Source organism: Aegilops tauschii, chromosome 6 (assembly GCF_002575655.3).
Source record: "Aegilops tauschii subsp. strangulata cultivar AL8/78 chromosome 6, Aet v6.0, whole genome shotgun sequence".
NCBI classification, from domain to species: domain Eukaryota; kingdom Viridiplantae; phylum Streptophyta; class Magnoliopsida; order Poales; family Poaceae; genus Aegilops; species Aegilops tauschii.
In genome coordinates, this window is record NC_053040.3 from 151,580,789 (window position 1) to 151,586,249 (window position 5,461).

Consider the following 5,461-nt stretch of genomic DNA (forward strand, 5'->3'; position numbering starts at 1 on the left):
AGCTCGCGCCCGACGGTCTCCTGGGGAAGGGGCTCCATGGCATCCATCGCACCATACTCGGCAAGCATCTCGCCATCCTCGTCCGCCATCTCTTTGGAAAAGGCCGCCATGAGCTGGGCATGGGCGAACGCGATCTGGGCTTGGACGGGCTCCGACGTCGCAAGGTATGCGGCGGAGGAACGGACGACTGCTCGAACACTCTCGGCGATTGCCAGCTCTTCGGCCGTGGGTTGCCGACCGTTGTCGGAGAAGCTTCGTTCGATTTGTGCGGTGACCGCCAGGAGCTGGGCGTGGGCGGCCTCCATCAGGGCTAAGGCCGCCGCTGTAGAACGGACAGCTGCTGTGCCGCTCTCGCCAGTTGCTATCCCCGAGGCAGGTGTTGCTGCTGCCACCTGAGAAGCAACAGCGGCCGTTTGGGCTGCCTTTGCCGCCCGTTCGCAAATTGCGGCCGCGCTCATGCACCTTGTTAGCACGTGCATGGCGGCTGCGGCCGCGCTCTTGCCGGAGTGGGACACCGAAGTTGCCCTCACGACGCGGGTCCACGTGCCCATCTTTCACCGGCGATGATTGACAGTGAAATGATATTTGGGGAGCGAGCTAGTGTGCTTGAGACGCCGGCTGTGGACTGTAGCCGACGCACCTTCTCGCGTAGGCCATAGGCGTACTATACACCAACGGTGCTCCAAGATATTTTGTACTACATCTCACTCGGTTGCTGATAATAAACTGTGTGCGATCTACTCGATTTTTCATCTTGATTTGAATTACATAATGGGGTCACAGCGGCAATGGACGGTGTTTGAATTCTAGACCTTTTATCTGGAGTGAACATGCAACTATATGTGTGTCGTAACAGAATTGGAATTATTCAGGGTTCGTTTGAACATTTTATACATTAAATTGGTTTTCTAGCCATTTCAGGTGAACAATTCAAATTTGAACTACATGCACATGCTCCAATGCATATAAATTGGTTGAAAAATCAAATCATTGTCCTTGGGTGCATGCTTAGGTCCCATGCAAGAAATGGGAATGAATTTCAAACACCGGGGCACCATTGATCGCCGACAAAACATTGAGATGCCTGATTTTCAAATACTAGTAAATCCAAAACTCGTCTGAAATTCACGAAACTTGGCATGCTATCATGGAGCGGCATCAACATGCCGTGGTACAAATTTTGTCCCATTTGGGGCAGGTTTGGGTATATGCTTCTCACAAACCGGAGCTTCTCACAACAAGCATGATGGTTTTCGGTAGGGAACGTCCCACCTTTGTGGACGAAACAATATCCACTGCCTCTTATTGCTTTCAAATTTTTTTCTCGTGTCAACATAGAACAACAGGAGTGTTGTGTGATTTTTTGTGATTTTTTGGGGGTCGTTTGGACATTTTTATGCATTAACTGAGTTTTCAATGCATTTTATGTGCATAATTCAAATTTGAACTACACGCACATGCTCCAGTGCATATAAATTGGTTGAAAAATCAAATCTGTGTCCTTGGGTGCATGCTTAGGTCCCATGCAAGAAATGGGAATGCATTTCAAACACCGGGGCACCGTTGATCGCCAGCAAAACATTGAGATGCCTGGTTTTTAAATTCTAGTAAATCCAAAACTCGTCTGTAATTCATGAAACTTGGCATGCTATCATGGAGCGGCATCAACATGTCGTGGTACAAATTTTGTCCCATTTGGGGCAGGTTTGGGTATATGCTTCTCACAAACCGGAGCTTCTCACAACAAGCATGATGGTTTTGGGTAGGGAACGTCTCACCTTTGTGGACGAAACGATATCCATTGCCTCTTATTGCTTTCATATTTTTTTCTCGTGTCAACATAGAACAACAGGAGTGTTGTGTGACTTTTTGTGATTTTTCGGGGTTCGTTTGGACATTTTTACGCATTAACTGAGTTTTCAATGCATTTTATGTGCATAATTCAAATTTGAACTACATGCACATGCTCCAGTTCATATAAATTGGTTGAAAAATCAAATATGTGTCCTTCGGTGCATGCTTAGGTCCCATGCAAGAAATGGGAATGAATTTCAAACACCGGGCCACCGATGATTGCCGGCAAAACATTGAGATGCCTGGTTTTTAAATTCTAGTAAATCCAAAACTCGTCTGAAATTCATGAAACTTGGCATGCTATCATGTGGCGGCATCAACATGTCGTGGTACAAATTTTGTCCCATTTGGGGTAGGTTTGGGTATATGCTTCTCACAAACCGGAGCTTCTCACAACAAGCATGATGGTTTTCAGTAGGGAACGTCCCACCTTTGTGGACGAAATGACATCCATTGCCTCTTATTGCTTTCAAATGTTTTTCTCGTGTCAACATAGAACAACAGGAGTGTTGTGTGATTTTTTGTGATTTTTCGGGGTTCGTTTGGACATTTTTATGCATTAACTGATTTTTCAATGCATTTTATGTGCATAATTCAAATTTGAAGTACATGCACATGCTCCAGTGCATATACATTGGTTGAAAAATCAAATATGTGTCCTTGGGTGCATGCTTAGGTCCCATGCAAGAAATGGGAATGAATTTCAAACACCGGGGCACCGTTGATTGCCGGCAAAACATTGAGATGCATGGTTTTTAGATTCTAGTAAATCCAAAACTCGTCTGAAATTCATGAAACTTGGCATGCTATCATGGAGCGGCATCAACATGCCGGGGTACAAATTTTGTCCCATTTGGGCAGGTTTGGGTATATGCTTCTCACAAACCGGAGCTTCTCACAACAAGCATGATGGTTTTCGGTAGGGAACGTCCCACCTTTGTGGACGAAATGATATCCATTGCCTCTTATTGCTTTCAAATGTTTTTCTCGTGTCAACATAGAACAACAGGAGTGTTGTGTGATTTTTGGGGTTCGTTCGGACATTTTTATGCATTAACTGAGTTTTCAATGCATTTATGTGCACAATTCAAATTTGAACTACATGTACATGCTCCAGTGCATATAAATTGGTTGAAAAATCAAATATGTGTCCTTGGGTGCATGCTTAGGTCCCATGCAAGAAATGGGAATGAATTTCAAACACCGGGGCATCGTTGATTGCCGGCAAAACATTGAGATGGCTGGTTTTCAAATTCTAGTAAATCCAAATCTCGTCTGAAATTCATGAAACTTGGCATGCTATCATGGAGCGGCATCAACATGCCGTGGTACAAATTTTGTCCCATTTGGGGCAGGTTTGGGTATATGCTTCTCACAAACCAGAGCTTCTCACAACAAGAAATGATGGTTTCCGGTAGGGAACGTGCCACATTTGGGGACGAAACGATATCCATTGCCTCTTATTGCTTTCAATTTTTTTTCTCGTGTCAACATAGAACAACAGGAGTGTTGTGTGATTATTTGTGATTTTTCGGGGTTCGTTTGGACATTTTTATGCATTAACTGAGTTTTCAATGCATTTATGTGCACAATTCAAATTTGAACTACATGTACATGCTCGAGTGCATATAAAATGGTTGAAAAATCAAATATGTGTCCTTGGGTGCATGCTTAGGTCCCATGCAAGAAATGGGAATGAATTTCATACACCGGGGCATCGTTGATTGCCGGCAAAACATTGAGATGGCTGGTTTTCAAATTCTAGTAGATCCAAATCTCGTCTGAAATTCATGAAATTTGGCATGCTATCATGGAGCGGCATCAACATGCTGTGGTACAAATTTTGTCCCATTTGGGGCAGGTTTGGGTATATGCTTCTCACAAACCGGAGCTTCTCACAACAAGCATGATGGTTTTGGGTAGGGAACGTCTCACCTTTGTGGACGAAACGATATCCATTGCCTCTTATTGCTTTCATATTTTTTTCTCGGGTCAACATACAACAACAGGAGTGTTGTGTGACTTTTTGTGATATTTCGGGGTTCGTTTGGACATTTTTATGCATTAATTGAGTTTTCAATGCATTTTATGTGCATAATTCAAATTTGAACTACATGCACATGCTCCAGTGCATATAAATTGGTTGAAAAATCAAATATGTGTCCTTGGGTGCATGCTTAGGTCCCATGCAAGAAATGGGAATGAATTTCAAACACCGGGGCACCGTTGATTGCCGACAAAACATTGAGATGCCTCGTTTCTAAATTCTAGTAAATCCAAAACTCGTCTGAAATTCATGAAACTTGGCATGCTATCATGGAGCGGCATCAACATGCCGTGGTACAAATTTTGTCCCATTTGGGGCAGGTTTGGGTATATGCTTCTCACAAACCGGAGCTTCTCACAACAAGCATGATGGTTTTTGGTAGGGAACGTCCCACCTTTGTGGACGAAACGATATCCATTGCCTCTTATTGCTTTCAAATTTTTTTCTCGTGTCAACATAGAACAACAGGAGTGTTGTGTGATTTTTGTGATTTTTCGGGGTTCGTGGTGACGTTTTTATGCATTAACTGAGTTTTCAATGCATTTTATGTGCATAATTCGAATTTGAACTACATGCACATGCTCCAGTTCATATAAATTGGTTGAAAAATCAAATCTGTGTCCTTGGGTGCATGCTTAGGTCCCATGCAAGAAATGGGAATGAATTTAAAACACCGGCCACCGATGATTGCCGGCAAAACATTGAGATGCCTGGTTTTAAATTCTAGTAAATCCAAAACTCGTCTGAAATTCATGAAACTTGGCATGCTATCATGGAGCGGCATCAACATGCCGTGGTACAAATTTTGTCCCATTTGGGGCAGGTTTGGGTATATGCTTCTCACAAACCGGAGCTTCTCACAACAAGCATGATGGTTTTCGGTAAGGAACGTCCCACCTTTGTGGACGAAACGATATCCATTGCCTCTTATTGCTTTTAAATTTTTTTCTCGTGTCAACATAGAACAACAGGAGTGTTATGTGATTTTTTTGTGATTTTTCGGGGTTCGTTTGGACATTTTTATGCATTAACTGTGTTTTCAATGCATTTTATGTGCATAATTCAAATTTGAACTACATGCACATGCTCCAGTGCATATAAATTGGTTGAAAAATCAAATATGTGTCCTTGGGTGCATGCTTAGGTCCCATGCAAGAAATGGGAATGAATTTCAAACACCGGGGCACCATCGATTGCCGACAAAACATTGAGATGCCTGGTTTCTAAATTCTAATAAATCCAAAACTCGTCTGAAATTCATGAAACTTGGCATGCTATCATGGAGCGGCATCAACATGTCGTGGTACAAATTTTGTCCCATTTGGGGCAGGTATGGGTATATGCTTCTCACAAACCGGAGCTTCTCACAACAAGCATTATGGTTTTCGGTAGGGAACGTCCCACCTTTGTGGACGAAATGATATCCATTGCCTCTTATTGCTTTCAAATGTTTTTCTCGTGTCAACATAGAACAACAGGAGTGTTGTGTTATTTTTTGGGGTTCGTTTGGACATTTTTATGCATTAACTGAGTTTTCAATGCATTTATGTGCATAATTCA